This window comes from Acyrthosiphon pisum, chromosome X (assembly GCF_005508785.2).
Source record: "Acyrthosiphon pisum isolate AL4f chromosome X, pea_aphid_22Mar2018_4r6ur, whole genome shotgun sequence".
NCBI classification, from domain to species: domain Eukaryota; kingdom Metazoa; phylum Arthropoda; class Insecta; order Hemiptera; family Aphididae; genus Acyrthosiphon; species Acyrthosiphon pisum.
The window spans coordinates 120989778-121003953 of NC_042493.1; the positions used below are offsets into that span (position 1 = coordinate 120989778).

Below are 14176 nucleotides of genomic sequence, written 5' to 3' on the forward strand. Positions count from 1 at the left end.
GAAAAAATTTTATATTTTTGTTATTCCAACAAATTGAATAGATTTTTGAGTGCTCAGGAGCCTCAGCGAGTGCTTTTTCTATTCTGTGGTATTACTGTCTGAAATTGTGCACGTACCACAGGCTGTAGATCAAAAATGGTCGCTGATAAGTGATAACACGTCGGACGATATTCGACATTTGGTACCTACGCGACGACAATCCAACAATGACTCATGGCTGTGGTGCTCGCTATGAGCCTATGGAAATCGCAGTGACGTTGAGCCTACGCAACGGCCAATATTTTATCATTTCGATAGGTTCTCCAATTTCTGTGAAATTATTTAAAAGTACCCCTATCAAAGAAAATGTACACGATAATTGGTTGTAATGTAGTAGCAGTCATCACCGATATGGATCCGACTAACATTGGGTCACAACTCACAGCTTAAAGAGTAATATTACTAGAGATTGGGTTATGGTGTATGCAAATCCACGAAACAAACATGATTTCCACAACCAAAAACTTCAAAAAAATATATTATAATATTGTGTTTTTGCTGATGTTTTGATGTCCCTCGTCTTATCAAATTAGCTACAGATCATTTTCCTGATAAGTAAGCATTTAAAAGAATGTTCAATTAGCTGTCCAAGTTTTTTCAAATAGTATGACGAAATCAATAACTGTCTATGGAATATAATATTATTGGTTAAGTTACAATAAATATATTTTAATGAATTCATTTTATTATTACTTTCTTGACATTTTTATTCTTTAGAAGTATTCCAACTTTCAATGACTGGTTTGACTTGCAAAATACACAACAAAAAGATGATAAAAACTGGAAATACGAAACAGGATGTGGTTGAAAACTTGTTTAGTTTTCTTAAGAGAACTAGTGGATCAGCATTAAAAAATATAACACCGTTACAATTTAAATATGCCTAACTATCATAAATTGTCTTTGAGTTCATATAGTAAGGTTGTTATTGTTAATTGTTATTGATAAAATTATAATCAGTTATGTGTAATAACTAATTAATTACTGCTAACATATTTTAACAGTCTTTAAAATTGAACAATCTGATATTGTGTGATAGACTCTTATTTAACGGACTCTTAAATATCAAAAGAACACAGTAACACGATTAAAATATTATAACTTATAAGTGACATTTACCTTTTTCCATAAATAGTTTACATACTGGACTTGCCTAAAAGTAAAATATCATAAAGATATCGAGATTTTAGATTTTAAATTAGGTAAAGACTGCTGAAGTTACCATATGGCATAGTCGTGGGATGATAAATTGTGTAAGGCTTGGTGGTGGGGCAAGAACAAACAAGTACCTTTCTGGTATGCACATTTTTAAAACAAATTTGAATTATATTTTCATTAGATACCTAAGTATATAGGAAACCATTTTTTTTCAAACTACAATGTTTAAAACTACATATTATACAAATATTCTGGTTTAAAATTTAGTTACAAAAGACCAAATATTTTTTAATAAAAATAAAAATAGGTTCTTTTAAACAATTATATACAATTATATTACCTATATTATACATACTTTGTCATATTTTTATTTATTTTAGGATTGTTTGAAGCTTTGGGATAAGCTTAAAGAGCAATATAATAATGAACTAGCCAATAAGACTGGAACCTATAACTGTAACATTTCCTGATGGAAAAACCACTAATGCTAAGGCTTGGAAATCTATGCCATTTGATGTAGCAAAGGCATTAGGGTTGTAATCAAAACTAATTTTTTTATATAAATATGTGTTTTGTACTTATAATTTAATTTTTAAATATGTGTACAGTCAAGGACCTTATAATACAGTAATTTCTAAGGTTAATGGAGAGCTTTGGGATTTGGATACACCATTGGAAAAAGATTCATAATTGCAGTTCCTTAAAATTGATAACAAAGAGGCTCAAAAAGTATTTTGGTAATCATCTGCTCATATGTGAGGCTGAGAATATATGGTGGATATGGTGCTATGGTCCACCAATTGAAGGGGGATTTTACTATGATATGTTTATTGAGAACAAAGGAGTAATTATCTTTTATTATAAATCATCAATATATTAATATGTATTTAATTTTATAATATACACCTCTGGCCTCTAGCATAAGTATGTATTTTTTATAAATTACAAGTGTTTATTAGGTATCAAACTTTGATTTTCCTGTTATGGAAAATCTTGTCAAACAAATTGTTAAGGATAAACAACCGTTTGAACGGATTGAAGTTAGTAAAGAAGATCTACGGGAAATGTTCAAGGTAATATTCAAAATATGTTTATTGATATATTGGTTTTTAATACCAATATATGCTAATATACTATCACCAATTTAGGGAAGACTGAAATTGGGAAAACTGAAAACGTTTTCAATTATGCATCGACAATTACGAAGCAAACTTTGAACAATATATTTAATTAATTGTGTAATTAAAAAACAACTGTTATCCACTAATGTACCAAATCTATTTTTAATAAATAATTTTGAAACCATATTATGTTAGTCTTGTTTACTACACTTATAAAGAAAAATAGTACAATTATTCAAAAAGTAACCAAAAAGAATTGATTATAAATGATTTTATACATTTTTAAAAATAATAAAAAATGTATTATTTATTCATATTGACATGGCTCTTAATCAGTCAATTTTCAATTTAGAACCATAGTTGATTCATCAAAATAACTTTTTAAAAAAAGTCTATCCGAATATGGTGTTGAAAATAAGTATTGCTATTAAAATAAATAAGTTTTTACTGCGCATGAGCATACCAAAGTAATAAAAATTTTTAAGTGCATCTATAAATGTGTATTTATATACCATCAGCTTTAAAAAAAAAAATTGATTTGTTCCAAAATAATCTGGCTGAGAAACTCAGTGTTCCCTAAACTGGTGAACACACTGTATATAGAATAAATCTTTATTATTTTTAAATAAATAGTTCATTAAAATTAACTTAAAATATATTTAAATTTCAGTAAATTCTCTAAGTAAACATTTTTATATTTGTTTAATAAATCTCATGTAATAGATTAATTTGTAAGATAGTAAATAATATATCAATTATGAATAATTAGTCAGTAAATAATATATTTATAAATGTATACTTATATACTTAATAAAAAAAAATGACCAAACTTAATTTAGATATTAAAATATATTTTATATATATATATATTGAAATATTGAAGTGGATATTATGTGTTTTATTAAATATTAATTGGATTAAAAAAAATGCATAATAGTATAATGAAGTAATAGGTTTCAAGTAAAGTGAAGACTGATGTAATATTTAACATTACAAATATCAATTATTATAATAAGTATGTAATTCCATTAAAATATAAATCATACAAATTAAAATTTACAAGTAGTTTATTTTTTTTTAATAGTTTTTAAAAGAAATTCTTTACTTACCTATACTGCCATTATTGATGGTTATCACTATATGCATGTATAATGTATTTTACCCAATAGCTCAATTATAGCCTAACAATTTTGAGGAGAGGGCTGAAGCCTCCTAAAAAGTAATCTAATGGAGCTTTGTCCTCAGCCATTCATCACCGATGTTCATTATAAAAAAATAATAAACAAAATAAATATTTTTACTCTAGTTTAATTTTAATTGTATAAAAATGAACAAACTTAATTTAGATATTAAAATGTATTATATATATATATATATCGGAATATTGAAGCCAACTAAGTATGCCATTTAATTCACCCTAGAAAACTCATTAAAATAAATAAAACGCTATAATGTTCATAAACATTATAATTTGCATTTATTAATAAGTGCATAATTATTATAATATCTATATTATAAAAAAAATAAAATATCATTCTTATAACAATTATATTTAAAATTACCATCGGTATGGTTCATCTTGAATTATACCAAAGAAAAAAAATTAAATAATTCACTATAATTAAAAAAATTTACGGTTTTACTTATTTTTAGTGTGGTGTTATTTAGTACAATGAATTTAAAGTGAGAATCCTTAACGAAAAAGTTACAACATCAACAACTACTGTTTATCAATATGGGCCATTAATTGATTTATGCAGGGGACCACATATTCGTCACACAGGCAAAGTCAAAGCATTTAAAGTTATCAAAGTAAATATGACCTTTTTTTTTATGAATGTATATTGTATATAAATGCTTATTGTATTACTATAGAAATAACATATTTTTCATTTGCCCGATATATTTTTTTTGCAAAATTCCGCTACTCATTGCGAAGGAAATTACATGGCTAAAACATTGCAATGTGTCTATGGTATTCCATTTTTGGACAATGAGCAAATGAAAGAATAGGAAAAATTCCAAGAAGAAGCTGCTGGAAGAGTCCATCGTAAAATTGGAAGAGTCTGTATTATTATTATGATTGTAATAAAGTTAAGTGAATAGAAACTAATTGTATTTGTAATTATATGATATTAGGAACAAGAACTATTTATCTTCCATGAATTTAGTCCAGGATCTTGTTTCTGCACAATCAAAAGGTGCGCATATATATAATACTTACTTTAATTGAGTTCATTAAAAGTGAATACAGAAAAAGTGGATTCCAAAAAGTAGTATCGCCGAATATTTATAATGTTAGGTTATGGCAAAAATCTGGTCATTGGACACATTATGCAGTAAGTTAACCTAGTTTCTTTTCAGCCTTTCTTTGAGGGAGAAAAGAGGATTAAATAAATGATTAAATCATTCAATTTTATTTGTATTATGTCCAATTGCATAAAAGTCAATCATTAAATAACTAACAAATGATTAGCTAATGGTTTGTTAAATCAATGTTACATTTCAAAACACATTTATTTAAATTATACTTATTAACAGCTGAGTTCATATAGTAAGGTTGTTATGGTTAATTGTTATTGATAAAATTATAATCAGTTATATGTAATAACTAATTAATTACTGGTAACATATTTTAACAGTCTTTAAAATTGAATAATCTGATATTGTGTGATAGACTCTTATTTAATGGACTCTTAAATATCTAAAGAACAAATTTGTTTAGCAAGACATTAAATGGCTAACAGTCCGTTAAATGTTTAAAGATCTTTTTTGCTTCTGGGCATAACTCTTATAATATTATGTGCAAAGATAAGTAAAAATCATTAACTTATATAATATATTCACTATAACTTTGTCTTTATATATTCAAAAAAAATATTTTATTTGCTTAAAAACATTTTACTTGAACTGAGAACTTTATGGTACACTTAACATATCTCATATTTTGCTTAGTTTATAATTGTTAATTGTAAATGTTAATAATTTTATTTCCAGGAAAACATGTTTTCATTTGATGTTAGGAAAGAAACATATGTTCTGAAACCAATGAATTGTGCTGTCCATTGGTAAATACATTAAAAGATTTTTTTTTAATTTTATTAATTAAATAATAAGTCCAATTTTGCTGTTGTAATGAAGAACAAAAAATAATCTGTTAAAATGTAAAATATTATACAATTGTTTACATTTTAATGTTTGATCATTTAAATTGATCATGGAGAGAACTGCCACTTAGAATGGCAGACTTTGGTGTACTTCAGCGTAATAAGTTATCAGGGGCTTTAACAGGATTAACACATGTTCGACGTTTTCAGTAAGACGATGCTCACATATTTTGTACTACTGGACAAGTTAGACAAAATCAAATTACATGGAATATTCAATTATATTAATTTATTATTATTTGATCAAGATTGGTCAAGAAATGATGAGTTCATTAGACTTTTTACGTCATGTATATACTGTATTTGGATTTACATTCCAACTTCATTTATCTGCAAGACCTGAAAAGTATTTAGGGGAGTTAGAAATGTTGGAAAATGCTGAAAAGGTTAAAAGTTAACATTTTATTTATACAAAGTAGATTTCAACATTTCTAATATAATGTACTTAGTAATTTATTTGGCTTACATAAATTATTTATTTTAATTTTTCTTTACACATTTTAATAGCAATTAGCTGATAGCTTAAATTTATTTTGTAAACCATGGACATTAAATCTAGTAGATGGTGCTTTCAACGAACCAAAAATTGATATAACTATTTGGAATGCTTTAAAACGCCAACATCAATGTGCTACCATACAACTTGATTTCTAGCTCCCAATTCGGTTTAATTTAAACTTTATCAGGTATTTAATTTAAAATCTTAACTTAATGTTAGCAAATGCCAACAGTTAATTTATAAATTATCCAAAGATAATTTTACAATTCATACATTTTGCTGTAGTGAATCAGGAGAAAAGAAACGCTCAGTAATCATACATAGTGCTATATTTGGTTCAGTAGAAAAAATGATAGCTATTTTAACTGAATCGTTTGCTGGAAAATGGCCATTTTGGTTTTCACCTAGACAAGCTGTTGTAATACCTGTCGGGCCTGAATTTGACGAATATTCACAAAAAGCAACTTTTATTTGGTTCCTGGCATTATAATTTATTGTATTAATGTAATTTAAATCTTATAAATAGGTCAAATAAGAAATATACGAGGCTGGACTTTGTGTGATATAGATGTTTATCACAGTGATACTTTGAATAAAAAAATTCGCAATGCACAATTGGCTCAATATAATTTCATTCTAAGTTTGTATCTTTGTTAATTAACTTCATAGTAACTTTTAAATTAATTTCTTTAATTAATTAAATATTAATATTCTACATTCGCACGAAAGACAACAATGTTCATGGTAAATTCAGTATCGAGACAATTCAAAGACTACAAAAATTAAAGATATCAAAAACAAATAATAGTGAAGTTGAATTTTAATTAAGATTTATTGTTTAAATCAATGCAATAAAAATTATTTAGAAAATAGTATTCATAACTTTTTTACTACATTTATCCATTTCATTAATTATATTCTATCAATAACATTTTGATTTAAACTTTAATAAGTTGCATTTATTCTATTTATTATATAATAATTTATACTTTAAAAATGAGTTTCCTTATACTAAAGACTAGTAGTAACTAAATATTAAGATTAGACTTAGTAAATTGTGGGAAATGATTTTTTTAATATATTTCTTTTCACCAATTTTTAAATGTGTATCTTCTTTACCGTTCTACCTTTCTACTAAGGGTAAAATGAATCACTGGATATTGATGTAAATATTACTACATAATATAGTCATTCACTAGATCATTTTTATGTTTTGGAGGGCTTGAATTATTTTTTATGAATACACAATTGTTGCAGACAATTATTCATTACATTTAAATAGTCTGTCTACTTGATATATCCATCTGACTGATAGATTGGATAACGTTTTTAATACTTCACCCAAACATTCCAAAATTCTAGAGCTGGGGTCTCCAACCAATGGCCCGTGGGCACGCCGAGGGTTTTTCACTGGCCCACCAAGCTAATTAATGTTCTATCATTAATTTTTTTTGTTTTTAATTTATTGAATTAATTAAATTAAATTAATTATTTTTTTTTCTATTGGTGTTATTCATAACATTCCTAACAGCTTATAATAGTCATTTATACCTTTATAACCTATATACTAAGTACCTACTAACACTAACTTATATAAAAACTCTGTATAAAATAAAAAAAGTAAATAAACAAACATTCATTTTTCTAAATAAATCCTATATAGGTATTTTTCAATTTCTTAACCGATCTATTCCTCTAAAAATGTTGGCGCGCAATGCCAAAGCGTATCTCAATTTTGGCCCGCTGTAAAAAAAGGTTTGACACCACTGTTCTAGAATATTATACTCTATACTCATTTACATTTTCTGTTCCTTTTACTTTCTCTGATAACCAGCACAGCTCACTGGCTTTCTGTTATATATGCATTGGAAATATAGATATATCAGGTCCTTGGAAGTAGTTAATAGTTATTAATAAGTAAAAACTATATATATAACTTTATAAAGACAATTATATAATATTATTAATATTGTTTTCATGTCAATGAACATCTATTTAACTTAATTAACTATTAAAACATTGATTGATTGATCAAGTAATGCTAAACTGTTAACTTAGTCAATCAGACATTGACAATATTGTCTTCTGTATTTTTCAAATAAACCCATTTTTAATAATACTTACTGATAGTAAATACTAAATATATTAATACTATAGAGATATAAAATTATAAAAGGTTGATATAATATTTAAAGAATAACAAAATTAATTTAAAGAATTACAAATAATATACAATTAAGGCAATAAGAAATTACATTTCATAGGAAACTATTTTCCTATATTATTTGTATTTGAAATTACATTAGGACATAATAATATGAACCTATTGCATGTAATACATGCAGTGGTGGTTGTCGTGTGTAGGCAGGCTGTCCATACCTAATTATTTGGTGGCCACCTGTTAAAAAGTCCAACGCCATATTTTTTTTTTAAGTAAAGTAAAGAATAATTACAACATACCTACTAATTTTAAAACATATGTTGAATATTTTCAACGAGATTAATATATTAAAAATAGTTTGGTGATCAGTCTATTGATCCAAGCTCAAAATGAAATCTGACCAGAGAGAAAACTGAAAAATAATGTTTTAAATACATTAATATTTATAAGTTACTAGTGTTTCTATTAATAAATCTCAACATCTTGAAATCATAATTAATAAAAGTTTAATCATTATCTAATTGCATATTATTATAATGGACAGATATTACATATTTTATTTATATATTTTATTAAGTAAGAGGTTTCAAGTAACGTGAAGACTAAAGATGACATATTTAACATACCAAATACCAATTATTATAATAAGTAAGTAATTCCATTAAAATATAAACCATACAAATTGCAATTTACAAGTAGATTATTATTTTTAAAAAAACCACATAGGTAAGTAGTAATTAAAATAAATTGTTTACTTACCTATACGGCCATTATCGACGGTTATTGTTGTATGCATAATATATAATGTATATTACTCAGTGGCTCTATATTATAGCCCAACAATTCTGAGGAGAGGGTTGAAGCATCTCCATATATATATATATTCCTAAAAAGTAACCCAATGGAGCTTTGTCTCCAGCCATTCATCACCAATGTTTATTATAAAATATAATAAATATTTTTACTTTAGTTTAATTTTAATGGTGTTATTACTAGGGCAGAGGATTTGTAGCTCTAAAAAATCACCAAATATGCACTTAAATATACAAAATATGTATTTTAAAATGAATAATTTGAACAAAAAATAAGAATTTTTCTTATTGAAGTTTCTTCTCCAGATAAAATTTTAGATTCTGAGCGGAGTGAGGAAGCTATTGTTTTTACAATGGTGTTTATTTTTTATTTTTTTTTATTTTTATATCCTGTATACAAAATTTCTACCAGAAGGAGTGCTTCGATTTCCACATATAATACTTTATCTTTTAGCAAATTGGATCAAGATGGTACTTTAGAGAGGTTATTTTTTGATTTTCTCAACAGTTATTTAATGCCACAACCCACGGGAAAAACCACCGGAAAATTACGAAAAAAAGCTAAAAATTGGATTTTAATTTCTAACGCTTTGTTTATCACCATAGAAACAAATAAAAAATTATAATATTTTAATATTAATTCAACTTACTTGATAAAATAAATAATAACAAAATATAAAATATCTAGACTGACAAACCGTCTCCGCTCAGAATCGTTTTTCTTATACAATGATATTATATCATTGAATTCAAGTCTAATACAACCAATATACAATTACCCACTTGTAATCTACTATACAGCAGAGCGACATCCACTTAGCTGATTTTTGAAATTTGAGCCAATATTTGTTAACCTTTATTTTTCTCTAAAATATTGATCTTTTATTGAATCATTTTTCCCACTGTACCGGGGGCTTGATTCAATTTTAAAAAAAACGTCTTCAATTACTTTTATGGTGGTTTATATTTATTCGTGTTCGAAATAATAACATGTGGCTGTTACCCACGATCCCCACCTTGTAATTATAGGTTATTTTGCTTGTAAAAATAAATTAATAAAAACGTTGACTAAAAAATATTGATAAAACGATAAATTATTTAAAATATGCATCTAAAAGTATAAAATGAAAGAAATATGCACTCAAAATCAAAAATCGCAAAATATGCATTTATATGCACAATACATTTTTAGAGCTAGCTTTGTAGAAGCATAAAACATATTTGTTTCGAACTCTAATATTTTTGTTACTGTGCAAAAAAAAATATGCGAATGCTACAAGTCCTCTGTCCTAATTATTACCAATGCCGGGACCTCTCCACTGGGAGTGATAACCCAAACATGTTTTTGTATATTATATTTAGTAAAATATTTATGTAGGTACACCTCTGAAATGTATTGTTAAAGATCATTGATCGTTATAATATTATAAAAGCCTTCGTGTGGCTTAATTTTAAGAGATGGGCAAGTTATAAATCAAACATAAAAAGGTGGGAAAGTGGATGTCACTCTGCTGTAAAGTAAGTTACAAGTGAGTCACTGTAATAGATGGTGTTAAATTTGAATTCAATGATATCATATCATTGTATACGAAAAGAGATTCTGAGCAGAGACGATTTGTCAGCGTATGATATTACGATAAGTATATTTGATGATATTATTGTGAACAAAGTAATTTATATATAACCTATTTACGTGGAACCTTGTTTTAAACTTTCAATCGTTAGATATAAATTTGATAAATTTTGTCGAAATTCAAACTTAAAATGCTTATAAAAAAAATTGTGACTTCGTATTTTTAATATATTTCAACTACTGTTGTAACAATATATCAGGAGCCTTGCATTAAATGTTCACACTTTTTAGCCATCAAATAAAATTTTATTGATATTTATAAAAAAAAAAAAACTAAAAAAATTGAAAACTGACAATGTCTGTTAACAGCTCAAAAAGATTAAAATTATTTTCAAAATTGAATGGTGTATAGAAAATGAATATATAAACATTCAGTAAAATTTTCAAGTATCTACAGTCTTCGTATTTCATTAAAACAAAATAAGAAAATCATTTCATGAGAAATTGAGTGAATATCAAATGTTATAAAAATATGAATTTCAAACTCTCATAAAAATTTAATTTGAATTCCTTGTAGACATTTTTTTTCGAGAATAAGGGTAGACAAATTTATGAGGAATCTTGCATTACATTTTAAAATCATGGATTTAAAAATAAAATTATTTATGAAATTCTAACTCAAAATAATTTTAAAATTTTCGTCATTTTTACGTATTTTGTCAATATTTGAACTTTAAATTCTTATAAGAAAAATGTTGAATATGTATTTTTAATATTTTTCAACTTCTATTGTAACAATATATAAGAAGCCTTGCATTAAATTTTCACGCTTTTTTACCCAACAAATACAATTTAATTGATATATTTTATAGAAAAAAAAAACTAAAAAAATTGAAAACTGACAATATCCGTAAACAGCTCAAAAAGAGTCAATTATTTCAAAATTTTATCGTGTATAGAAAATGCTAATATAAACATTTAGTAATTTTTTCCTTAATTTTTCTTTTGTTTTTCACGTCGCTTTTAAAAACTAGATGAAGATTCACTTCATATCAAAGATATTGTTGAAGATAATTGAAGCACTTTTACTGTCCTAATAGGTGATGACAGACACAAAAAAAATAAATAAATAAAAAAAAGGTTTATGAAAGTGAGTACTACAATGTAATAACATTTTCCTTCCCATATTTTAACAGACTCGGGACTGTCTATGATCTTTATAGATCAAAGTAATGGTTAATAATGTTTTTTTATATTTCTTTTTTTAGGTTCTTTGCCATTAAAAATATTTACAAATATTTTGTAAATCAAATATAAATATATATGTTGTATAATATAAAGAAAAATAACATATAGTTTTAAAAAAAAAATTTGTGCGTTGGTAAAAATGTATAAAATGTATTTTAATAATTTAATTGTACCTACCTAATTGATTTTCCTGAAATAAATAAATTAAATAGGCTGGCAGACTACATTCTAATGTGGATGCGTTGACTTTTATACATCAATTCCATACTGTTTTCCCAAAATTTTACCGTTAAATACCACACACACTGATATTTATCAACAACGCACACATTTATCTAATAACACATTACCGTCTTAAACCAGACACCAGTTGATCATATTTAATCATAATTATAAAATATTAAAAATTAATATTGTAAATACATTTTTTAAAACGAAACATTCGGGATTTCCCACATTTCACAGATTGCTATACTGCACATTTTTCGTTTCTCCAGAAAAGATACGCACAGTATTGTTTTTATTTGATAGATATAGATCTGTTAAAACAACAGTAAAATGATTACAGAAACCAAACTTCGAATTATAAGAAAAGGGAACTTTAATCGTACATCCAAAGAATATATGTATAAAAAAGCCATAATTTTTAATTTATAGTATCGTTTCATAGCAATAAAATAATTTTGATAGAATATTAATTAAAACAATAGGATGTATATTTCTTCCAGTCCAAACATTTTTTTTCATTAAACAATTAATTTTTTCTGATTATCTTATATTGAATTGATTATAAAATATTGTTAGTTATAATATTTTTATTTTTATTTTATTATTTAAATTATTATATTAAATTATTTTTATGACGATTTTATTAATATCGATAAATGTTTAATTTTTAATTGTCAATCAAATGTGTGCGATATTGAACGGTGTAAAATGTGCGGTTATGAATGATAAGTGTCCGGTTTTGAACGACACCCAATTACACGCATATTATACTCGCGGATCATAGAAATAAATTCGTTCTATTATGTCTGTTAAAATTAAAACAACACATGAGTGCGTCACGATTTACGATAGTTTGCAAGTTACTATTTTCTAGAAAAAACTAAAATAAAATAAAACACAAGACAACTAGTGGCGACGGTCCATATGGAATGTTGGGCTATTCAATACATATATACATACAATGTACGCATAAATATATATATACGCACTTCTTACACACACACATGACACGTGCAACACATAAACAATATTCAACACCTCTCCGTTCAGATATTTAAGAAAAACAACATAATAAATTATCAGCGGCGCCAGATGACACCGTATTTTATAAAACCATAAATGCATTTTTACGTATATAATATCCTCAAAAAAACTACTTCGGGGAAGTAAAAAAGGCTTTCTGTGCGTAAGTTGAAGAGATTGAGAGAAAAGATAGAACTTTGGTGTTAATAAAGATGTGAAATCAATCTCAAAGTTCTGTGCCAAAAAGGGCCACGGTTGAAAAAATAGAATTTGGGGCTTAATAAAGAAGTGAAATCAATACCCAAATTATGTGCCTCAACTTGAAAAAGTATCTTTTTCAAAAAAATTTCAAGATGTTCAACTGTACAAACATTAAAAAAAAAATATTAGCACAGACGTCGTGAATTACAGTTTGTCAACAAAAATTCTAGTCAGACAGATTAACTCGTAAACAAGTCAACAACTCCGATTTATGGCTAATTCATCATTATTGTACGCCGTTCTGTGACTATCATCATATCGTAATCCCGTTAAGTACATTATTATTGCACAATTACACTTTGAAAACGAACATAGCAGTATTTTTTAGAATATAAGTATAGTAGTAAGAGCTCATTTAACTTAAATTACATTCGGGTGGCGATTTGACTATATGTACTCTTGTCACAAATGTAGGGATTCTAAGAGATGTCTTCAAGGTATAAATGTGTAATAATAAATGTTCATCACTGTAAATTACATTTGGTTGGCGAATTGACTATATGTACTCTTGCTACGAATGTAGGAATATTTAACACCCATTTTGGTACACAAGTGTTCACCACAACAGAATGCTCATTAATAGGGCGCAGATTTTTATGTAATAAAAAAGTCAAAATATGTAAATATTTATGTTGTTATTTTTGCCAAAATATGTATTAAAAATCATGAAATATTTAACAACAAAAAATGTGTATTTTTAATTAATTTTTAATCATCTAAAAAAAGTAATAAAGATATAGAATTCTGTTACATAACATATTTTTTTTTGTACTGTAGTTTATTTATCTTCATTGCAGTCGTCTTCGAAACAGTTTGAAACAATGTACATATTTTGTAGATTTTCAAATTTAAATGTGGGGCGGTTAGGTTTAAAATTGATTTGTAT

At 26.0% G+C, this 14176-nt stretch overlaps 1 pseudogene; it reads left to right on the forward strand.

Moving 5' to 3' along the window:
* Positions 1–1805: 1805 nt before the first annotated feature.
* LOC100158779 overlaps positions 1806–14176 on the forward strand; it is a 12531-nt pseudogene continuing 160 nt past the window's right edge.